The following is a 26404-nucleotide window of genomic DNA, read 5'->3' as shown; positions in this document are numbered from 1 at the left end:
TAAAATGGTCAGTTGTATCTATTTCCCCACTTTTCAAAGAGTATCTTTTGGCTTAGAAAAATATACATTAGAAACCAAAGAACTCCATTGGGCCATTTAACTACTCCTCATATATTTTTACATACTTTAGAGGTTATTGTATATTTTAAAGAAATAAAGAGAACTCTTACAAGCAACAGAAAGGAAATGATGCTCAAATTTCTTTTTCATGATTGTTCAATTTGATTTAGAATATATTAAGAATTAGCACAAGGATATAAACATAGGTCAGGGCAGCATTTTCTAAGTCGCTTGTATGGAGCATGTAATATTGTTAGAAATAGATCCCCTAGTCTAAAAATTGGGAGTGCTTGAGTAAATGAAATTGGACAGATTTCTTTTATTGAAGAACTTTTCAGAGCCCTTAATAAACTAATACACATTGAGACTCTTCCAGATTTATGAGTACCAAATGCCGTATTTCCTAAACTTACTTGGCCACCATAAGTTTTTCTTGACAGACCTCTATTAACACCTTGGGTTATATTAGTGTTCTACAGAACAGAGTTTAGGAAAGTTGTGGTAGGGACTAAAGCCCCCTCTTGGATTTCCTAGAAAAATACTTTCCTGCTTTATCTACACCGTGTTGAAGGAATTCAGCAGCTAAGTGGGAAAAGAAATCACAACCAATTAGTTCGACATGGAAGAGCTGTGTCAACACAGCAAAAAATGTACTGAGTTACTACAGTGAGGTATCAGTGCCATCTAAAGATAAGTACCTAATTATGAAAATAATCTAATTGAAACATAACCAAACTTTAAAAAATAACAATATGGTTATATGCAAACTAATGTGTATCTCTCAGACACACTCACCATTTATTCATTTTGCAAATAATGAAGGAGAGTCTTCTATATAAGCCAGGCATTGGGCTAGTCACCAAGGGCATAGCAACGAGCAGACACCCTCAGTTCCACCTGCACAAAGGTTTTGGAGATCCCTGGTAGAACCATCCAGGCATTATATATATCTTTGCTCCTGATATGTAAGACTGATACGTATCAGTCTTATTTAAGGTTTACCACGATAGAGAAGCAATTACAATGACCTACAATAAGAGAATACCAGACATGTGTTAACTCTGAGCATTTCCTACTAAAAAGTTGCAGATATAACTCAGTATGTAGATGATTAAATATTTTATTCTTAAATCTTTAAAAATAAACATACGGTACTAAGCAATTATTGCAGTTAGAGCCAAAAATGACATTTTTATCTGAAGTTTTTGTTAAGTTTACAAAACAATTTTTTGCAGGTTTCCTCTAGACACTTTCCATCCCAAGGAACCATTAAGGCGAGGCTATTATGTTTAGGAAATGTCACAATATTCCCCCCACACCATAAAGGAATTGCATTACTATACTATCTCCAAGCAGAGCCATACATTTTCCAAACAAAACATGAGCTAATCTAAAATTCTTTTTTCAGTATATAAACTTTCCATGTTCTCCATGCTTGCCAGGTTACGGATGGAGCCAAGAAGATTACGACATTAAGGGAATGTGATTTACTTTTGTAATATAGGAAACTGCCATCCTTTTCATCAGGTCGAAGTGTGGGATAATGTGGGGAAAGGGGATGAAATTGGATTGAACTCTTTTTTTCTATTTCCAGTTTTAACCACTCCCTTTTGTCCATCCCACACTTCAGGCTTTGGTAACAGGGAACAGAGGGGGAGCAAAGAGCAGCAGAGGTAATGCAAGAAGATGCCTAGATATATTTGGAATGGGCAGTGTGTCAGCATGTGCAAGGGTGCCTGGGCATGCACCTGTCAGGGCAGGGTGGAGACTGAAAGTATTTTTAGAAGATAAAGGATGACGCTGGCTTTCTTCTTACTTCCACTGAAGACTTCATTTACAGCAACTGTAAAAATCCACCTTTAGAGCTACAACTGAGTCAGATAGTTCATAGTCTACTGACCCCTGATCATGTGTCCCTGATTATGTGTTTGCCTTACTGGTTCAGTGACTGTTGCTCCTTTGACCAAGCTCAGACGATGTCTGCTTCTTGTTTCAGGATCTCTATCATTCCAGTGCACTCTTTGCTCTGATAGTAGAGGTTACAATCTAGTGGTCCATGGGCCTAGTCTGGCTTGCAGATGGGTGTTTGTTAGGCTTGGCTTTTCTTTCCCCCCTTAAATGTAGACCAAAATAAAATCAGGGTATTTCACATAAAGACCAAGCTTCTGGCTTCTTTTGAAGAACTGGAATGTCTCATAACCCTGGCTTCAATACTCCTACAAGGTACAACCGGCTGGGGCTGATGGGCCTGAGTGCACCAATTCCATCTAAACCCCACTACTCCTGTAACACCTGCAAAGATGCTTAAAGCAGGCCAACTTCCTTCATGTAGACCACCTGCTGGACCCCTGGAGGCAGTGACAACTCACCTCAGTGAAACCCGAAATTCAGCGAACAGAGATGACCTAGTCAAGATAATTCTTCCATCCTTGCTGACTGAGGTTCTCTTCAAAGCTCATCCAGCCAGAATACTCTGGTCCTCATGTCCCCAGCAGTCTTCTGGACCTCAATCCATCAAGTATTCCTTCTTTCCTGTTTCTCCTCCATTTTCCCCTCCACCGATTCTCTCCTATCCACATGGAAAACAGTTTTTTACCACTGTAAAAGAAAACACTTTCCTTACACTTTGTCTCCCTCAAGCTATTCCCCCTTCTCTTACAGAAAAAAAAAATCCTGAAAGAATAAGTATGCCTTGTTCTTTGGAATTGTTCACCCATCATTTACCTTTCAAACTATCGCAATCTGGCCCCAGCAGACCCTGGACGCTACTTTCACTAAAGTCAACAATGGCTTCCTATCTACCAACCCAACAGACAGTTTTCATTCCTCACTGTATGAACCTCCCTGCAATGCCTGCCATGGATGACTACTGACTATCTTGAAATTCTGTTATTTCCCAAATTCCATAGCAGGACTATCTCCTTGTTTTTATTCTCATCTTTAAGCTCTCACTTTCTCATTTTATTGAAGATTTAAAACATTTTTCAATTTTATAACATAAAATGCTAAGTGCTTTGTAGCCTTCAAACTTTATTTTCCTAATTCTTTCAATACTTCTTTGAGTCAGACCTAATAACAACTCTTTTTCAGATGATAAAATATCCTTAAAGAGGTTGACTAAGTTTTATGAGGTCGTTCATCTAGCAGAGACAGAGTTGGGACTCAAATCCTGGTCTTTCTTGCAACAAATCCCATGGCGTTAAGTGCTGCTCTGTCCTGCTTCCCTTTTCTCAAGCTTCTTGGTGATCCCCAGGTTCAGACCTCAGTTCTATTCTCATCTTACATGTTTCCATGTGCAATTCCAATGATGCCCTTGGGTTCACCAATCATCTTCATGTTAATGTTCTCAAACAAAGTGCCTCCATTCCAGGCTTCCCTTGCAATAATTGAATTCGTTTGGATAAAGAAGATGTGGTATATATACACAGCGGAATATTAGTCAGCCATAAAAAAGTGAAAATTTGCCATTTGCAGCCACATGGATGGGCCTGGAGGGTATATACTTCCTGAAATAAGTCAGACAGAGAAAGACAAATACTCTATGTTATCATTTATATGTGAAATCTAAAAAATAAAACAAGTGATGGATATAACAAAACAGAAACAGACACATAGATAAAGAGAACAAACTAGTGATTACCAGTGGGAGAGCGGTATGGGGAGGGGTGAGATAGGAGAAGGGAATTAAGAGGTATAGACTATTAGTTATAAAATAAATAAAAGGGATGTAATGTACAGCACAGGGAATATAGTCAATATTTTATAATAACTTTAAATGAAGTATAATCTATAAAATATTGAATCACTATATTGTACACTTGAAACTAATATAACATTGTAAATCAGTTATACTTCAATTTAAATAAAGAATTGAATTTATCTATTACCAACCAAGTTCTGTATCTACCTTTATCTTAACATTTATAATGGCTTCGTTCAGCTTACATGGATATATAACCGTTCTCTTATGGGGCCAGAAAATCCTTGAGGGAACCATGTCTTATCACCTTACACCCCCTCTGCCCAGCCTGTGCCTGGTCCATAGGTGTTTAATGAATGTTAAGTAACAAGGCAAATGAAAGGATATCTAACTGTTTGAATATCTCCACTTAGATCATACATAGACCTCTCTCCTACCTTGTCTATATTTACAATTCAGCATGCTTCTAACTTTACTCTTGACTTATCCCCACCCCCAACTCTGACTCTGTCTCCTAAATTTCCTATCTTAGGGAGTGGTACTAACATCCACCCATTCATCTTAAGCCAAAGATCTGGTTATTAATCACTTTTCTCCCTTCCCCTTTGACATAATTGATTAAAATAGTTAATTTACCTCCTAAATATACCTCCAACCCACCCACCCACTACCAGACATATTTATGGTGTAGGTTCTGTCATTCCATGTTGGACAATTGCAGAGACCTGATCACTGGCTTCCCAGCCTCTTCCAACCCAATTCTACACAATGTAATAGGAGCTTTCATTTTCTCCTTGCCCACTCTCTGTTCTTTACCTTCCTTAAGGTTTTTCAGCTCTCCTATGGCCTACACAATACAATATGCTTCCTTAATCAGGCATATAAAGTTCTCTGTGATTTGGCTTTAGCTTTCTTGTCTATCCTTATGTCCATCACAGTCTCCTAATCTCTTGTGTTTGGTAATTCTGAACAAGTAGTAGTTCTTCGTGCTTGCCTTCCTTCCCCAAATTCCCTCACACATCTTATCCTAGAAGATGTTATATGTTCTTACAAGTCTCAGTTCAAGGATTGCATTCTCTGAGCAGCTTTTCCTATTTCAGATTTAAATACTTTTTGCAACTACTCTTTCACCTGTGGCTGTATATTTCCATTTTAGTGATGATCATATTATAAAGCAACTATGTCTTTGCCTGTTTCTCTGTGAAATTGGTGGAATGCTGAATGTTAATTTTCTTTAAGTATAACAGAGTTGCAGGATGAATTTCTTCTCAATTCTTATAACAATCAAGTGGTGTGGGTAGTGATGTTCCCTTTCTTGTTTCGACAGATAATAAAATTGATGAAATTCATAGAGGCAAGACCTTGAACCAGATCTTGTGATCCTTAATCTCATACACTTTTTATTATATCACACCATGTTTGAAGAATTAAGCAGTCAGACTAGTGCTATACTGGAAGAATTGAGACCCAAGTGCACTAGAGGGGGCTTATAAGTATATAATGCTAGAAGAGAATTCATTTATAGCCACTTTCATCAATGCAAAGAGCAGTCCATGGGTTAAACTCAATTGGTTGACAACATGCATTCCATTGTATATGACCATCATCAGTGGCATTGTAGTTTGAGAACAGAAAGTAACCACATTAACTGTCTATTGGATCAATCTCTCTCTTTCTCCTCTCTCTCTTTCCCCCTCTATCTCCCCATCTCCCTCTCTGTTGTAAGATCATATGTATGTATTAGAACAGAGGAAATGGAAGGCACCTTGCTTCGGTTTCAAGAGAACATCTTGCAGGATTAAAATGTAGAGCAATGGAAATACAGATATAATTCAAAACTGCACTCTTTCAGTTAACCTTCATATTCCCTCATTGAATTGTGTCTTGTTCACTTTTACTATGATTGGATGTTTTTTTCTTAGCTTATGGTTCCTTACATTTAAGTCTTTATATTTTTTCACAAAGACAAGATGGGTAATGATTACTCAGAATTTAAATGTGTGTTAGGTTCCTCCACTAAAGAGCCTGAAAATATTCAAGTTTTCACGACTATTAACAGTTGGAAATAACCACCTGACAGTTCTGGACAATCACATGTTCATGGAAGTCAGTGGAGGAAATTTCCAAGAAAGATTTTTCAAACAGACAGACTTAGTAGCTATGACCCATTTTGCCTCTTCAGCTTTTTCCCCCTTCCCCCTTTTGCTGCTTGAAATGGAGATGCAATGCTAGGCATGGCTGTCATTCTGCAACAATGAGAACAAATGCTTATTGAAATGATGGCAAAGAAATGAGGAAGAAGGAGCCTAGGTCCCTGGTGGCTTTTGTATGCAGCTACACCAACACTGAACTTACCTATTTAGGGTTTTTTGTGAGATGATAGGTCTCCTACTGTTTAAGCCACCAAGTTGGGTTTTCTGTCCTTGCAGATTAAGTCATTCCTGATACAAATGGAAGAAACACTCTTCATCTGTGCAGCTGAATAGAAGAGGGTGAATTTTGGGACTCATCACCAAGGTGTCCATTTTATACTGTTTTGATAACAAAAGTATAGAACAGAACAACCTAAAGAATCATCAGAACCACTTTATGTTTGAATTTAGGAAATTCGAACCCAGAATGGCTTAGGAATTTGTTCAGGACCACTCTGCAGTCGAAGCTTGACCTAGGTTCCTGCTATACTGAATTCCACCCTGGATGCTTCCTTGTATCTCTGAAATTAAAGAGAACTTTTACATATGAGACCACTGAAATCTTGACCAGAGCTTTGCACAGGCTCATCATTAACATACTTTGACAGACTCAGGGTTACAAAGTCTGTGTTAAGGAGCCTTAGGAGAAAAGTAAGAATTACTAAAGGGTGAAAAACTAACCACATAAGGAGAATTGCAAGTGATCTCAATATTTTCATAGCCTATGAAAGAAAGAGGCAAGGCTTAATCATCTAACTTAGAAGATAAGCTCTATTAGAGGACAGGTTTTCTCTCTTTTTTTTTTTGTCCTCCATTTCTAGTACCTAGAACAATTCTACGTATGTAGAGGAGAGTCAATAAATGCTAATTAAATAAAATAAATAATAAAGAAATGGTGAATAACCATATCTAATATAATTTTTGTAAGAATAAGACTAAGAAAAATGATCTTTCTAACACAGAAAAGATTTTAGGCTAGTTATAATGGAAGGGATTTATGGCAGTGAGTGATTACATATATTGATCATGAGATGATCATCACAAAAAAGAGTCAGAGAGAATAGGGAGATTAATCACAATAATCAAACAGGCAGTTGATTTCTCAATAGTAGCAATAGAAGATATAACACAGTGGATTACTATCTTCAAAATGCTGTGAAAAAAACCCCATAAACTAAGAATTCCACACGTGGCTAAACTGTCATTCACGAATGAAGAGAAAATAAAGATATTTTCAAGCAAAAATAAATAAATAAAAACAAGAGAATAGGCAATAACATACATTACAGCAAAAGAATTAAATCATGAACAAATAAAATGGTCTCAGAAGGGATCCACTAAGGAGGGGAGAGCAAAGAAAATGATAAACACGTGGTTAGATCTAAACAAACACAAACTGCTCCAAACAATAATAATAACATTTGATTTTAGAAAGTTAAAAAGATTAAAATAATGCATTGGATAGAAATAACATTTAAGAGACACTTGGTTAGTTTTAAACTGTTCTGAGGTCCTGCATTATGTGAGAAGAGAATAAAGGTAATGGTTAACTTTAGACTGTGTTAAATCTATCATTCATGTTACTACTTTAAGGGTAACCACTAAAATGATAAAAATATAATGTATAACCTCCAGGCAAATAAAGAGAAAAAATGAACTTAACAATCAATCAATTAAAAAGGCAGGAAAAGAGAGAAACAAAATCAGGTGTATGTGTTGCAGTAGACAAACTGAACTCCTTAAGACTCAGGCAGGTTGAAGTCAAGGCAGAGGGAAAAGGTACACCAGGCAAAACCAATTAAAAGGAAGCCAGTATGGCTATATAAGCAACAGGCAAAATAGACTTTTATGCCACGAACCATTATTAGTGATAAAGATTTACCATGAAAATGTGATATAAATATAGATATACTATTGTATGCAGTTAATGGTTTAAGCTCAACATAGATACAAAAATTGAAAGACAGGGAAAATCTAACACCAGCATGGTGGGAGAATTTAACATACTTTTAGTAATTAATAGATAAAACAGACAAAACTGAATATAGATACAGGAGAATTGAACAATATAAGAAAACAGCAATCAAAAAAAAAAAAAAAGCTTGACCTGAAGGACAACCTCTGGAGAATGAACATGTTTCTCAAGCAAACATGGAACTTTTATTATTATGAAAACTGACCAGGTATTCGGCCATAAGTCAAGAGCTAGTAAATTTCAAAATATAAATTTCTTATTGACCACATTCTTACACTGATGAAATTAAATTAGAAATTAGCATTAAACATAAAATTAACTCTATCTCCATATCTGAAAATTTTAAAAACAAAATTCTGAGTGGTTCATAACTCAAAGAAAAAATTATAATAGAAATGTTGTGTAAAACTTTGTAATAATGAAATTCAACACAACAAAACTTGTGGGATAGGGCTAAGCTGTTAAGTAAAATGTAAATATTAGATAAGAAAAAGAAAGACCAAAATAAGAAGCTAATGGTTCACAACTTCGAAATGTTAGAAAAAGAACAGAACACATCTAAGGAATTTAGGAGGAAGAAAATAATAAAGATAGGAGAAATTTTTGTAATAGTAAATAAAAATTTAGTAGAGACAGTCAAAAAAGCCAACATGGGGTCTCTGAAAAGACTAAAAAAATAGTCAAATTTCTGGTAAGATTCACAAATAAAAAAGAGAGAAGTTACAAAAAAACGTTCAAATAAAACATGGTACATAGCTACTGTAAGGTATAGCTTAAAAAACAGAAAATATTATGAATGTATATTGGCCTATACATTTGAATACTTGATAAAAACATACAAATTCTTGGGAAAATATAACTTATAAAAAGAAGCAAGAAAAAAGAAAACCCAACTAGCCTTATAACTTTTAAATAAATTGAATCAATAGTAAGAAATATACTTGTCAAAATACCACCAGATCTCAAAGCAAGCAAGTTCTCCCAAATACTTAAGATGGAATAATTCCAGTCTTACAAAATCTCTTCCAAAAAAACAGAAAATTAGAGAATGCCCCTCAACTGACTTAATGAGATTTATAAAACCTCGACACCAAAACTAAATAAGACAAGCACAAGCTACAAAATTACACTGAAAGTAAAAGCATGAATAAAATATTAGAAGCTGTATCAACCATGTATTACAGATGAATACTGTTACTCTCTAGCCCAGCCAATCCAGGGGAGCAGACAGCCAAGGTTTTCACCTGCGCCTGGGGGGCTGTGAGTGGTGGGAAAGGCTGAATGAGCAGGGCTTGGGAACCCCGGTCACTTTCATGTGTTTTAGCTGAAACTACCCTTTGTGACAGATTTCCTCCCTTCCACTTTAAAATGAAGGAAATTTTGACTTGGAAATATGAAATGATCTTCTTCCCAAATTAAAGAATTGGTAAGTAGTAGGGGTGGGATTCAAATTTAAATCCCCTGATTCCAAATTTCATTGTTTCCCTTACATAGTCATGTACCGATAAATGTTTAATAACCAGCTCTCCAGGAGTAAAAGCGTCCTCATGAGTAGCATTTGCAGATTTTTGTGGTGTAAATGCTCCCAGGGCTGATTTTAAGCTACTGCATGATGTCACTGAATACAGAGTTGGGAAGATATACTCACAATTGGCTCTGCGAGCTGGGGCACGCTGGTTCCAGCACATACTGCCCCTATAGGACTAGCCCTTGTAGCTTAATTCCTTTATTTATTCATTCTTATTTGTTCCTTGAACACAACTTTCTAGCTTTTTTTGCCCATAATAATCCACAAGCTTCAGTCACTTCATAGTTATTTATCAGTCATCTACCATATTCTGGTCGTTTCTCTTAGCACTAAAAAAGAGTAATAACAAAATAAAAAGAATAAACCTTCTCAGGGCACGTACATAGTAGGGAGGACTCATAGAACTAAAATGAAAAGTAAATTACATAACATATTAGCAGGTGGTAATTGCTATGGAGAAAATCAAGCAGGGAAATAGTACAGAAAGATCTGGGTATTATATGTCAGTTTTAACAGGGTGGGCAGGGTAAGCCTTATCGGGAAGGTGATATTTGAACAAGGACTTCATGGGGATAAAGAATTCAGGCTGTGTATATCTGATGAGGAGACTTCTGCACATAAAAGTCATGAAGCATTAGCAGACTACCCCAGTGTATGCAATGGCAGTGAGGAAGCAAGTACAGCCAGTGCAGAGATGCTGATGCCAAGAATAAGCAGGAGATGGAGTCAGAGAGAAAATGGAGACACATGTCACACAAAGCCTTGAGGCAACTGAAGGTTTTTGGCTTTTACAGTTGACCCTTGAACAATGCGGGAAGGGGTTAGGAATGCCGACCCTCCATGAGCAGTGGAAAATTCGAGTATAACTTACAGTTGGACCTTCCTATACCTGGTTCCTCCATATCCTTGGTTCTGCATCCACAGGTTCTACCAACTGGGATCATGTAGTGTATCATATTTACTACTGAAGAATCTTCACGTATCCTGGACCCTCACAGTTCAAACCCATGTTGTTTAAGGATCAACTGTATTTGGAATGAGGTTTCCACCTAAACTCTTCTTTATCAGTTTTTCCTTGTATACCACATGCCATTTCAATCTACAGTTTATTTCTTCCTTTATTCAGAGGAAAGTTTCCTGCATTACACCGCTATGCTTTTTTCTGTTCCATTAGTTCAGTTCTCTAATTAAATGAAAACAAGTATTCCTATACTGATAAAATTTCAAAAGATTGTGTTGATTATCATTCTTTCCTTAGTACGGCTATGGCTGTTGGTCTGGCTGTTGCTTAAACCTATCAGAACCATTTGTAGTTCTTTCCTTGACTAACACTTTTTGAGATTTTTACCATAAAATTACATATGTTTCCTATTTTGGTTTCTACTAGTAAATTTTAGCTATTTTAAAAACTATTAAAAATTTGTTTTCATAGATATTTGGAAAAGGTTTGTGATACCAAATGATTCAGCCACCTTACCTAGATATTTCTTTTTAATTAATGCTTGGTAAAAATATTTAGCCCAGAAGTGATAATAACATCCTACAAAATGACTGGCATGCATATCAGCAGATAATCCAATGGTTGTTGGAGATGATACCTGCACAATTACTTTTATTACCACAATAGAAGAATTTGAGTGATAAGGAATAAAGTAATTCCTCCAAATACCTTGAATCCAAAATTTTAAAAAAAGTCTTGTTCTCCCAGAAGTCAATATCATCTCCATTTATTTCATAAGAAGTTATTGTGCTCAGGACAGGGAATGGGCATATTCTGGGCTCCTATAATTCACAAAAGAATTAAGTAACTATTTTGCACATAGGCTCCACCTCCCTCTCTCCATCCCCTTCAATTATGGGTGTTATGATATTTGTCATGACAATAACCCTCATTTCCAAGAAGTATAATATTATATATTAATAATATTATATATAATATTACAACAGATGTTGCCTATCTGTCTTAGCTAGCTGACGGACTCTAAGATCTAATGTATTGGTCTGCTTGACTTCTCAAAGATTTATCTTTCACAGTTTATGAGAAGAGACAAAGGTAATAGGAAAGTGTAAGTAGCCCACATCGAAGTAAAGGAAGTGTTTCTTGAATTCAATTTATTGAATAATTTTTCTCAGTATCACTCTAAAACATGACGGGCTTTTCCATGGGGTCTTGGATGGCATACCCGTTTGTCAGCCCTGGTTAATAAGTGGTCTTTGGGTGTCATGTTCTGAGCACTTTTATTTTGAGTATGAGTCAATTGAATTTATAGTATTTGGTGAATGTCTAGTTAGTATTCTTGGCATTATTAGGCATCTTTCCGGGATAAGAGTTGCAAAATGGGCAATTTTCTAATTGGATACATACTGCAATAACTCCAGTTCTAAGAGCTCAGTATCAAGTCATAAGCTAAGTGACAGGCTGACACCTCTCCTTAGCACATCTGATACAGGGTTGAATGGAGATCAGAAATGCAAATCAAACTGGGTTCCAGAAAGTTCTTAACTGTGCCATTCAAGGTGGGAGTATTTGCTTCTCTGGTTAGCAGTCGAAAGATTCTCTATGGATTAAGACCTTTAGTTTCTCTTAAAGGATGAATGGATATTATAAATCCCAAAGATTCAATAAAACCTTTATAACTTTAGTGTAGCAGAGCGTCCATCAGCCAATTCTGTGATTTTACTGTGTTTGTCTTTTGCAGAAATCCATGTGAAACCTCAAATGTTCCTTTTACGAGTTCTTTTGTTACACACACATGTTTTTGGTTAAATTAGTGGTGGTTCAATCTGGAAAAGATATCTGTAATTAGAGTCTGATTTTTGAAGTAAAAAAAGGGGGGGGTGGTTTAATACATTTTCTACCAAATTTTCCTCACAAACAACTTTCTCTACTTTCAGGAATGATGGGCCACCACAACAGCTACGGAGATCCTCCAGAAGGAAAATTGTCACTTACTGTCATACTGTTAGAAAGAGACTTCTAAAAGTTTTAAAGATCTTTGTCTCCTCAAATTCATTATATAATAATTTATATCATTCTTATGGTGCATTCGCTTTCAAAAAGCCATTATAAATAATTAAGCATGATCCTTAAACCAGTAGTTTCACTTATGAAGGATAAGTATTAGTATTAGCATTTGTATTAGTGTTAGCATTATCCTCATTTTTTTAAAGAAGAAAGAGGACTAGGAAAATTATGCCTTTGGTCGAGCTGAGAGAGATGAGGTGAAAACTTGCCTCCCGACGTAGAAAACTAATTCCTATTCCTTTCCCCTCTGTGATCTCAGTGTCAAAAGATACAACAGGACAATATCTTAGCAGGAAGATAGCAGAAATGTCACAACTCTAGCATTCCCTGGAACTCTACTGAATTACATTGCTGTGTAGTCCAAGTAAAGTATCTTTACAGGTTGTGCCACCCCTTAACAGTGGAGAAGGAAGGTGATAGAGAAAAAGGGAATAGAGAATAAGGTCTTTTTCTGGTTTGGAGTCTTGCCACAGTTTCTTCTCAGATTCCCAAACTAACCTTCCTGCCACTTCTTTCCCATTGCCATAGCTTGCCTAAGATCGATGAAGTAGTAATTGGCTATCTCAGGTCTTAAGCAAAAATAAAGAGTATTTTCCCCTATTTCTTTATCCTTAGCATGCCCTTTACATTTAATTCCTCATTTGCAAGATAATATTTGAATAATAAAAAATTAAATATACTCACAGGAATATTTTATTCTATGATTATACTTCTAAAAGTTAAACACTGGCTGTTGAAAACATTCACACTACTTTTTAAAAATATATGCAGAGTTGGGATCTCTTTGCCATTTTTTTATGAAATATTAAACTAAATTTTTAAAGCAAGTGAAGTATTACACTATTGAACTTACACTGTAAGCTGAGATGAACTATGAGTATAATAAAAATTCATACCAGAAAGAAAAAAAAATCCTAGAAAAATTCTTAAAACAAAGCTTTCAGAAATCCCCCAAGATGTCAGAGTTGTTTTTCTGATGAAATGTTGGACCTATTTAAGTGATACTTACTTCATATTTCTGGTTATTATTAGCAGCACAAGCCTATTTTGGCCCAGATAGCTATTCTTGTAGATAATCTTTTTGGTTTAAAGCAGGATTTCTCAACCTCATCACTCTTGGCATTTAGACTGAATAATTCTTTGTTGTAGCACATTGAACAGCATCCCTGGACTCCATCCACTACACTCCATAGCACTCCCTCAAACCCCCGAGTTGGGACAATGAAAAAGTCTTCACATACTACCAAATGTCCCTTTAGGGAAAAAAATCACCCCTGGGTGAGAACTACTGGCTTAAATTATAGAAAAATGCTGGAGTTCTAACATTCACTAGTTCTAATGATTCAATCACCGACTATGAGCTTTTTATATATTCTAAGCAGTGTGAGGGTTGCCATGATGAGGATGACATGGTCCCAGCCCAGGAGCACATAATCCAATGGGCAAGAGTCGAATATAAGAACAACAGTGACAAAAGCAAAATATGGTAAAAGACATAAACATATTTTTCTGCCACTCAACAAAAATAAAGTAGCTGTACATGCCTAGAAAGAGAACAGTCCATATAAAGAAAAATTGTTCAAGGACAGCAAACAATGGCATATTTACAAAATGCTGCGATCTACAAACTCCTTTCACATGCTTTTTTTTTTTCTATTTATTCCTCACTAGTTCATTAAGTGGTTTATTATTAAATCTGCTTTTAAAATAAGTTAAATGTCTTATCTGTGGTCACACATTAGAGAAGTGGTAGAGCCAGGAATCTATGTCAGATGGATTAGCAATAAATACAAAAGGCTTCCTTTGGTTACAGAGGAGATAGCCTCAGCCTCTTCTGTGGTGTTACAACAGAGGTATGGACCAACACCTTTGGAATGAAAGATTGAGAGAAGACAAAGCCCATATTCTATCTAGGTTTTTTTTATTGGACCAGTACTCTGTAATCAGACTGAGAAAACTGAAGTCATTCCAAGTGAAGGAAGAGCTAAGGAGTCAAAAAAGATTCTGACGTACTTGACTTGGTGTAGAGGAAGACCCTGTAGAAAACAAAGCTGGCCAAGTAAACTGGAGTCAGAGTCTGTAAGTTCTCATGTGATCTTTATCTCATAAGATAAAGTCTTGACTTTATCTTAGGATTTAGAGTGACTGAAAGCCACTGTAATATTTTTAGGTAGTAATATCATTTTTTTCTCTTTTAAAAAATTTTTATTGAAGTATAGTTAATTTAAAATACTTCAGGTATACAGAAAAGTGATTTAGCTAGTGATTCAGTGATTCACAACATGTATAGACTCTTTTCCATTGTAAGTTATTAAAAGATATTGAATATAGTTCTCTGTGCTATACAGCAGGTCTTTGTTGTTTATCTATTTTATATATAATAGTATGCATCTGTTAACCCCAAATTCCCAATTTATCCCTCCCCCCCACCTTTCCCCTTTGGTAAACATCAGTTTGTTTTCTATGTCTGTGAGTGCATTTCTGTTTTATGAATAAGTTCATCTGTAACATTTTTTTAGATTCCACATATAAGTGATATTACATGATATTTCTCTTTCTCTGTCTGACTTACTTCACTTAGTATGATAATCTCTAGGTGCATCCATGTTGCTGCAAATGGCATTTCATTCTTTTCTATGGCTGAGTAATATTCCATTGTACATATATATACTGCATCTTCTTTATCCATTCATCTGTCCGTGGACATTTAGGTAGGGTCCATGTCTTGGTTATTGTAAGTAGTGCTGCTATATATTGGGGTGCAATAGCATTTTTCCATTAAAAAATAGGCTATTACTTATTGGATAAGATTTGGAGAAGAAAGAACCCAGGGAGAGGGAGGAGGAGGCAAGAGACAATTTCAATGGCCCGATGACAGGTGAAGAATGGTCATGAAGGTAAAGAAAACAGATCGAGCAGCTATTTAAGAAGTAGATCTGACAAAGAATCTGAGCATGATTGGATATGGAGGATGATGGTGTGAAAGAAGACACTGAGGCAACATGATTCTATTTTCTGGGCAGTTTATGCAGGAGGAGACACAGTTTTGAGGAAGGAAGGGGAAGGGGAGTAAAAGACTAAAAGTAAAAGACTAAAACCTGTTAAGTTTAAGGTGCTCAAAGGATAAGAAAGTTGAGATTTGCCTTGGGAAAATGGAAATGTGGGTCTTGAGCTCAGAGGAAGGGTCAGGTATGGAAAGAGTGGTTAGGGGACAATAGCCTGTGGGCAGAAGTAGGTGCATAAGGGTGGATGTGCTGTGGCAAAGAGACAACTGACACCAGGTCCTGGAGAATTCTGTCACTGAAGGTGAAATGAAACTAGATGAGCTAAGAAGGAGACTGAGAAGGAAAATGTGGACAGAAACAAGGCCCTGCTGTGAGAAAGTCAGTGGGGGTGTTGAGGCATGGGAGAAGGCTGCCAGATAAAGGTAGGGGGCAAGAGTGTGGGAAAATGCAGAAATATCAAGTAAGATGAGATCTGAGAATAAGCCATTGGATTGTCACTTTCCACTGTCTCTTTTCTAAGTTTTGCCAAAGAGACTTAAGCTTCTTCAGTAAAGTTATATTTCTTTGGAATACCACTGCTTGTTCTCTGGGACAGAGACAGAGTTCAAGGCATGGAATTTTCTCCATCTTGCAGAAGGTGTTTTCTTCCTTTTTCAAAAAAGGAAGAAATTAATTAAGCATTTTCTTTTTGACTTGACATCAGTGGGCAGGCAGTTGTTCAAAATGGGAAGCTATTTAACCATTAAGATCTATCTTAAAGGGAAATTTTTTAAAATTTCTTTTGGGTTTTTGTTGGTTTTTTTCCCAGAGATTAATGTGTGGGTGGAAGAGTGAAAGAAGTCAGACTATAATGAATGGAGAGTGAATGGGAAATGAGGGAATAGAGCTTTCAGGAATTTTGTTAGGGAAATGAAGAAGTAATAATTTGTCAGTAGCTATAAAGTATGGCAGACCAAATGAGGTGCATGCTCATTAAAGCAAGGAGGAAAAATGGCAGAAAGATATACACGGTCATGAAAAGAGCCTTCTTAGAAAGGAAAACATCTCTAGCAAGCCTCCAAGTTCAGAGTTCAGAATGTCCCTGTTGAAGACCATGTTGACTATGTTGATCTAGTTCCTATGTGACTACTAAATTTGCTGATCTATTTAGACAGTTTTCTTCCACCTTATAATTTATCCCACAGCAAAAAAGACTGACCACCTTCTATTTTCTTCACTTAGCATTAACAAAAGAAAATATTCCACTTAAGGGATTTTCTTTTGTGTAGATAACTAAATTTAAGCCTTTTAGATTGAGAGGTACTCTGTAGAACTATAATAAACAAAATCCCCAAGGCCACTCTGAGTACTGTAAAAAGAGCTGTTGCTTCTCCTAGGATGAGTCAATTAAGTGGCTTTTTAAAATGGGTTTCAGGGCTTCCCTGGTGGCACAGTGGTTGGGAGTCCGCCTGCCGATGTAGGGGACACGGGTTCGTGCCCCGGTCTGGGAGGATCCCACATGCCGCGGAGCGGCTGGGCCCGTGAGCCATGGTCGTTGGGCCTGCGCGTCCGGAGCCTGTGCTCCACGGCAGGAGAGGTCACAACAGTGAGAGGCCCGCGTACTGAAAAAAATAAAAATAAAAAAATAATGTGCTTCAACAATCTTCTCCAAAGAGCTAGAGATGATCTTTCTGCCAAATCACAAACAGAACAGTGCTGAGGAAATAAGCAACTTTATTTCATAAAAACAAAAAATGTTTCTCTGAAAAATAATAAAAAGAAATTTCGGCCCAAGACTGGAGGAAACATACAGATTTAACAAACCCACTGAGAATTGTAGAGATTGGTTTCCTCTGCTTACTTATTCGTAGATTCCCTTGCTTGCTTACTCTTTGAATTTTGGTTCAAATTTGGGGACTATGTACAATTATTCCTAAAGCATATTACTGGTGCTTATAAGAGACAAGAGAGAGGTTGAGAGAGAGAGAGAGAGAGAGAGAGACAAAGATTTTTCCCTTCTGTAGTTCCATCAACTTGTCTCCAAGACTTGAGATTCAAAATCTCACTTACCCATGGTTGCTATATTTTTCTACTCATATAATGTAGAAGATTAAAGACTGAACCTGTGGGAAATGTGAAAATTAATCTTACTCGAAAAACAGTGAATTAAAAAAACACTCTGCTGAGCATTTCTAACATGTAAAAACCTGTCTAGAACAATGAAACAAAAGTAGAAGGAATTGAACTCTTGGGAAATGTGGGTAAAGTAATGAAAATAACTGAAAATAGATGGAGGATGGAAACAGAAGAATCATATAGCCCTTAACCTTCTGTCAAAACATTCTGAATTCAATATGTCTCAACAACAAGCCTATGGGACAGCAGTTTATGGTCTGTTGCCTTTTAACATTTTATTGTGTGGAATTCATTCAGTAAGCATAAGTTGAATATCCACCAAACATACTCCAGTTGCTTTGGGAATTCAAAATAAGAATATGGGGATTTTTTTTGTCTTCAAAAATCATTTCAGGGGCTTGCTTGGTGGCACACTGGTTAAGAATCTGCCTGCCAATTTAGGGGACATGGGTTCGAGCCCTGGTCCAGGAAGATCCCACATGCCATGGAGCAACTAAGCCAGTGCACCACAACTACTGAGCCTGCATGCCATAACTACTGAAGCCCGTATACCTAGAGCCTGTGTTCTGCAACAAAAGAAGTCACCGCAATGAGAAGCCTGTGCACCACAGTGAAGACCCAACACAGCCAAAAATAAAACAAATAAATTTATTTTTAAAAATCACTTCAGGATTTATTTACATTTTTATTTTCCTCCTTGATTTACTGTGCTAATCCTTCTAACCTTAAGTGTGTGTTTCAAATCCTTTTAGTGTTATTTATATATGTTTTATAGTAAATCATTCATCAACAACCTTTCTAAACAGTGGGCTCCTCAACAGCAGGGATAGGATGGTCTTTGTTCTATCCAAGGGCAGAATACAAGGAAAATAATGAATGGATGAACTAATGAAAAATTGAGCCTGCTATACAATATATAGTATACCAAAGACCATTCAAAAATTAATATTAGAAATTCTAAGAATAAAGCTAAAAAATTAAGCATAGTTTATTGCCAGTGAAAGAAGCTTAAATTGACTTGGTAAATAAAATCTTGCAACCAACAAACTTGCCTGAACCTAAATAATATATGCTTAACAAATAGCTTTGTGTGCATTCTTCTTTCCATATGATGCTTTGTAACCATCTAGAGGGTTTCTGGCTCTCCTTAACAAATATTTTCTTGTGTGAGTGAATTTCCAAAGTTGTAAAATTAACAGAACCTCTAATATGTTCAAAATATACCTAACTGCCACAGCAATCAGACAGGAAAAAGAAATAAAAGGAATCCAAATTGGGAAGGAAGGAGTAAAAGTGTCACTTTTCATGCAGATGACATGAAACTACGCACAGAAAATCCTAAACACTGAACCAGAAAACCAGTACAGCTCATAAATAAATTCAGTAAAGTTGCAGGGTACAAAAATTAATATACAGAAATCTGTTGCAAATCTATTGTTCTATTAACTTATTTTTAATTTATAGTCTATGCCAGTGAATATTCACTGAGAAATACACTGTCAGTTCAATGGTTTGCACCCTGATGTTTATAGCAGCATTGTTTACAATAGCCAAGATAAGTTGCAACCTAAGCAACGTATATATATATATATATATATATATATATATATATATATATATATACACAATGAAATACTGCTCAGTCATAGAAAAGAATGAAATTTTGCCATTTGCAACAACATGAATTGACCTGGAGGGTATTATGCTTAGTGAAATAAGTCAGACAGAGAAAGACAAATACTATATGTTATCACTTACATGTGGAATCTAAAAAAATAAAACAAATGAATGAATATAACAAAACCAAATCAGACTCACAGATATAGAGAACAAACTAGTGGTTACCAGTGGGGAGAGGGAAAGGGGGAGGGCAAGATAGGGGTAAGGGATTAAGAGGTTCAAATTACTATGTATAAAATAACTAAGCTACAATGATATACTGTACAGCACAGGGAATGTAACCAATATTTTATAATAACTTTAAATGGCATATAATCTCTAAAAATTTTGAACCACTAAGGCGTATACCTGAAACTAATATAATACTGTAAATCAGCTATACCTCAATAAAAACGATGGCTAACTGAAACTGTAGCTTCTGGAAATCACTGCAGTGGTACATGACATTATTTTGAATATTCTGGGAACACTACTTACCTTACACAAATGAAACCGAAGAGCAACCACCTTCTCTCTATTTCCAAGATGTCGTTCATCTTAATGTGAGGTGACCATCTCACCTTCGAGGCCTTGAATTCCATAACTCTTCCTGGGCATGGGAAGTAATTAAGAATTCTCCCCTCTTCCCTTGGGCAGGATTTCTGTCTCCACTTGGCCCCTATTAACTTATTCAGGTTGCAACATTGAGAAAACTCACTCCAAGTGAATCACATATAAGTAAGGACTGAAGATATTACTTGACTTACTGTGAAAATTGTCTCCTAGTATTATTTTGTGTGAGTTCATGTAAGATTAGTTATTACATTTTAGCAACACATTCTTCAAACAGGTTTGAGTTTTAAAAATGGGTAGAGAGATAGACAAATGGAACTGTAGGTACCTGACGATCTTTTCAAAAGCTTGATTGATTGAGTCGGGTTTAAATACATTTAATTATTTATTACTATTTAATTATTTATTACTATTTAAATACTTTTAAGATGACAACCTTTATAATTCTGTCTCATTGAGCTGTATGTTTTGGTTCACCATGGTCTGAGTTTTTGTCAGAAAACAGGCACCAAACTAGTAGTGCTGGAGGCTCACTTGGTTGTAGAAACAAGAGGTCAGAAATCTGGGACTAGGACTTCTAGACTTTTCAGGCTTTACTCCTAGATTGCAATCCCATATCTCAAGCAAAACTCCTTGGTCTGCTGCCTGCTCCTTCACCCTCCCCACTGCCAAACACACAACCTCTTGAGGCCAGGAAACCACAGGTATCAAAACATTGCTATGGCTGAGAACATAGCTGGGTCAGCAGGAGTTGGGAGCAGCCTCTCCTCCTACAGAGCAGTGAGGAGAGAGATCAAAGACTGTGCAACGTCCAAGTTAAGGTTCCCACTAGGGGGTTTCCTGCACATAACCTTCTCGTTTTAAAATAACTCACCTAGGACCTGTAAAATAGCATTGCTTTTCCTATACTGCTTCTCTGAATATGGGGAACAAAACATTTATCGTCAAAGAAAGAAATGGGAAAAATTCTTAGGGTAGATGGATCTGAGTATTGATAGAAAACTATGAAGGTTTATTAATTAAAGATAAATTTCCTTTAACAGACGTACTTCGGGCAGTTAACAGGGCTTGGGAAACTTGTTATGAAAACTTCTTTTTGGGGAAGCAAAAATGTTTGGATTAAAAGTATTGTAAGTCTTCCTTATCCCTCAGCCCCAGGAAACTGCCTGGGGAGGGGAGGTGGAAGGATTATTGAGTATGCTATTGGGTTGGCCAAAAAGTTCATTCGGGGTTTTCTGTAAGATGTTATGGAATAGTATCCCAATGCATGTTCGCCATGTTATCACAGACACTCCACTTCTGGGTCTTCTGATGTCCCCAGGTTTCAAGACACTAGCCAACGTTGAATCACAGTTTCTTTTTCTCATATGTTCCTTTTTTCATATGTAAACCTAAAAGTTTAGAATATGATTGAAATAATGAAGTAGTTACAATCAGGAGTGAAACACTCCCTGCTAAAGGTCACTGACTTCCCTTTGCAAAATGGAAGAGACAGTCTTCCTGATTTTTGCAAGGAAACTGTTGTTTATTTTTTCACTCTGATGTGTTCTCTGCATGTTTAGCTATTGCAGTGATGACTGCACTCACCAGCGAAAAGGGCTTGCCCTTAGGGACATCAAAATAAAACAATTTTTCAAGAGGTGGTTGGGGTTAATATGGTTTGTCCTAAAACTGACACATGCAACACTCTCTGTCCGCCAACAGCTGCATGTGTTCAGGGTTCCTTTCAAACAGAGAGATTTCTGATTATAATCTGGGATTGTTATGCATGACTGATGCAAAAGGATATTTATTTTTATCTGTATAGTAGTTTTTAAAAAAATATTTCCAAAGAAAACTCTGATTTATAATGTGTTTCACTATGACTAATATGTAGCATTTAGAAATTTCTATTTTAAAAGCTCATTAAAAATAAAGAAATTATTCATTGTACTTCTTTCATCCCTTATTCCATCCACTCCTTTAAGAAAGTAAGTGTTAGTGAGAAGAAAAAAATACTCCCATTTCAATTAAAAGGTTGTCAAAGCAAGATTACCACCATATGTACTTATACATAGTACCTCCTTCAGAAAGCATGTTTGTTGATGAGTGCATTTAAATATCAGTTGTTTTATTTATCAGGCTGTCCCCTTTTTCCAATTTGTGTGTCCCTTTACTTTCTTTAGGTCACACAGGGGGTCAGTATAAGAACATGATTATAATTTAATAATCCCATGCTGTTTAGCCTGTTTCAAAAGCAATAAACCTGTCTCTTTCTTTCCTTAAACATAAAGAGTCATTAGATAAAGTCCCACAACATAGGTAGTAACTATAAAATAGTGCACAAGATTTCTTTAAATCATATAAGAAAATAGTTCCACAACTTTATCATGATGACACATTCTTACTGAGTACCCTAGAAAAATACAAAATGGAAAGATAGAAACCAGAAACAAAAATTTTAAATTAACATCAGTTTTCAAATGGACTACTATACAGGTGTTAGTTTTACCAGAATCCATGAATGTAACAGGAAGAGGAGGCCAACTGTGCAAAACCAGGAGAAATAGAAGGCATATAACAATGGTAATCAGTGATTATCATTTCTAATGAGCCTGTGTACACAGTCATTTTATAAGTCTGAGCAGTATAAGCTAATCTGCAATAAAGGAACTTCAAGGTCAAGAGCTTCCTTGTTTAGATGTTCCATTAGTTAACAACACACAATGTTGTCTTCCTTTTCTGACATTCTTTAGCAGACTTATGGCATTCTCAGTTCCCTGTCACAAAAGCAAATTAATGTCTATCCTTTCTCAGAGGTGAATAAAAGCATCAGAGGTGAGTTAAATAAAAAAAGATTCCTGAACATAACTGCCTCTAGTGAATTGACATGAAAAGAAATTGGTCATTAAAAGCCAATTTCTTGGGGCAGAAGGTCTCTGCTGAAACAGCTTCCCTTTCTGGGTCACCTCAATTGAAAGTTAATTCCTCTGCAATACACCTAGTAGGCAATAATCCACTCTGGTTTGTAAATTGACATAAATCTGAACCGATGGTCCTACTTCCTGTGTTCAGGAAAAGGTCAAAGGGACGATTGCAATGGCAGCCAACTTTGTCTAATCTTTCCCTCTTTGGCAGGAAGTCTGAAGTAAATGTTAATTGGGAAAATAGAGTGCCTGACCTGTAGTCTTCCAAGACTTATAGTTTGAAGAAAGTCTCCTTACTGACAAAGAAAGGCTTGAAACTGGTTGCCTCTGCCCTTCCAATTCTCAGAGGTTCCTATGGGAATGCATATTAATTCAAAGGAGGAATTGCAATGTCCCACTAATGTGCTGAGAATCCATTCCAGTTTCTAGCCCAGGTGAGAGCTCACTTTGGCAAGAATGCATATCAGTTCTCAGACGGCACAGGTTGTGGTCCTAGTTCCCATTATATTTTTAAAAGGGAGAGAAGAGTGATATCAACAAGATGGTAGACTAAGAAATTCCAGACCTTCATTTTTGAAACATTAAATAAACTAGAAACTGACTAACATAACTTTATAGGTGCTCTGGAAATCAGTAAAAGAGCTACAAAAACCAAACAAATGTCCAGTCAAGAAAAAGTCACATTCAAAATGGTAGGAAACTTCATGAAATATTATTTGCCCTTTCCCCCTTTCCCCACCTCCTACCTGGCATGGCACAGCACAGTTTGGGAGAATCAGTGGCTTGATTCCCATTTACTTTCCACTAGCCAGAGAGATAATAGAGCAGAGTGAATTTTCAATGTGCTAACCTGTCGGCATGCTGCCTGAGAGACTGGTTTCTGAGTCATCTAACTTTGCGTTCAGATGCTCAAAAACAGCTGAGATCTCCAACAAACTAAGGGAAACTGGGAAGTATCAGGCACAGCTTATGAAAACTGTAAGAAGATGACCAACCCTAGATGCCTATGGTAAGAGATTTCGGAGTGAGGAATGAAATAGAACAGCTAAGGCCCCCAAGAAGAAACAGGGGTGAGACTCTAAGGGAAATCAAGACACTTAAAAACAGCTGTGCATATGGGAGAATTGGAAAACACACACACACACACACACACACACACACACACACACACACACACGCCCAGAAAAGATGCACACCATGAAAAGTCTTAAGAAGACCTTAAGTATTTATGCTGGGCTGATTAGTGAAGGTTTTCCCCTGCACAGAGCCAGTCTGTAAAAACTGGGAAAGGTAGCTATTTTTTCAAATGCCCAATTAAAAAAATAATCACAAAACATACAGAGAAACAGGAAAACATGGCTCAATCAAAGGAACAAAACAAATCTACAGAAACCATCTCTGAGAAAACAAAGGTCTTAGATTTATTTGACAAAGGCTTTAAAGCAACTGCCTCATATATGCTCAAAGAGCTAAAGGAAAACATGAACAAAGAACTAAAGGAAATTGGGAAAATGATAGGTAAAAAAAATGAGAATATCAGCAGAGATAGAAGTAATAAAACACCAAACAGAAATTCTGGAATTGAAAAATTCACTAGAGGGGTTCAACAGCAGACTTGAACAGGCAGAAAAATCAATAAACTTGAAGAAAGTTAATTTAAATTATTGAGACTGGGGAGCAAAAAGGAAAAAGAATGAAGAAAAATGAAGAGAGCCTAAAGGGCTTATGGGACTCCATCAAACAGACCAATGTACATATTACATTATGAGTGGGGGTGAGGGGTGAGGGGGAGAGGAGTCCCAGGAGGAGAAGAGAGAAAGAAGCAGAGAATTTACTTGAAGAAAGAGTGGCCAAAAACTTCCCAAATTTGAGGAAATACATGGATATACAAATAAAAGAAGACTAACACACTCCATAGAGGAGGAACCCAAAGAGAGTCACACTGAGATACCTTATAATCAAACTGTTGAATGCCAAAGACAAAGATAGAATCTTGAAAACAGCAAGAGAAAAGGAAATGGTCACATACAAGGACTCCTCAAAAACATTATCAGTATATTTCTCAGCAGAAATCTTACAGACCAGAAGGCATTGAAAAGATATATTTAAAGAGCTAAAAGAAAAGCAAAACTCTGTCAACTGAAGAGTCTGTAACTGGCAAAACTGTTCTTTAAAAATGAGGAAGAAATTAAGATATCCCAGATGAACCAAAACCTGAGGCCTGCCCCACAAGAAGTACTAAAGAGAGTCCTTCAAGTAGAAATTAAAAGACACCAGATGGTAACTGAAAGCCATACAAAAATACAGAGTTCTGGTAAAAGAAAATATGTGGATGAATACAAAAATTGTTTTAATTTTGGCTCATAACTCCACTTTTTATTCTTCTATAAGATTTAAAAGGCAAAGGCATAAAAAATTATTATAAATCTATGTTAATGTGTACATAATATATAAAGATGTAATCATTACATCAATAACACCAAGAGGGGTACAGAACTGTAAAGGAGTAGAGTTTTTGTATGCAACTGAAATTAAGCTGGTATCAGTTTAAAATAGATTGCTATAACATTATATTTTATAATTCCATAATTATAATTCCATAGTAACCACAAAAAGAATATCTGTAGAATATACACACAAAAAAATGAGAAGGGAATCAAAAGTGTCACTATAAAAAATTGACTAAACACAAAGGAAGTCAGTAAGAGGAAATGAGGGTAAAAAGCTACAAGACAAACAGAAAACAAAATGGCAATAGTTAAGTCTTTTCCTATCATAATTAATTTAAATGTAAATGGATTAAACTCCCCAATCAAAATACACAGATTAGCAAAATGGATTTTAAAAAAAACAGGATTTAATTATATGCTGTTTACAAGAGATTCACTGTGGATATAAGGACACACATAGAAGTTTGGGATCCTAATCAATAGGATTGGTGTCTTTATAAGAAGAGAAATAGACACGAGATGCATGCATAGAAAAAAGGCCACATGAGGACACAGTGAGAAGACACCCATCTGCAAGCCAAGGAGAGACGCCTCTGGAGAAACTAAATCTGCCATAGCTTTTAGCTTGGACTTCCTGTCTCCAGACTGTGGCAAAATAAATTTCTGTTGTTTAAGAAACCCATTCTGTGGTATTTTGTTATAACAGCGCTAGCAAACTAATACACAACTCTGCTCCTAGGGTTTAGGTAGCAATGATCCTCCCCTTACCCCTGCAATCCCAGCTGTGGGCAGGTGACCTGAGCCCATCCAATCACAAAGTTCCACTCCAGATCTCAGAAATTGGCTCAGGGTCAAGAATTCCACCCAAGCCAGACCAATCAGATTGAGCCCCAGGTTGGGTGCTGGAACTCTGGGCAAAGGGACATTCTTTTCTCCTCTGAGGTTGCTTAGCTAATGGAATGTAGACCTGGGGCTGCTGGGATTCATCTTGTCCCATGAAGGAAAGGGATGTTTGAGAATGAAGCCAACACAGAAAAAGCAGGGCCAGGAGATGGGGAGAGACAGGTGTCAGACATCATTGTGTGAGTGCCTGGCTTTGGCCTTGCCTGGTATTACCTATCCTAGCCCTGGTGTTCTGTGATCCAGCAAAGCCCCTCCCACAGTTAAGCCCCTTGGGGTTAACTTTCCTTCACACACCACTGAAAAAATCCTGACA

Source organism: Stenella coeruleoalba (assembly GCF_951394435.1).
Source record: "Stenella coeruleoalba genome assembly, chromosome: 3".
Classification (NCBI taxonomy): Eukaryota; Metazoa; Chordata; class Mammalia; order Artiodactyla; family Delphinidae; genus Stenella; species Stenella coeruleoalba.
The sequence above is the reverse complement of the archived record's forward strand: the minus strand, read 5'-3'. Positions refer to the sequence as shown.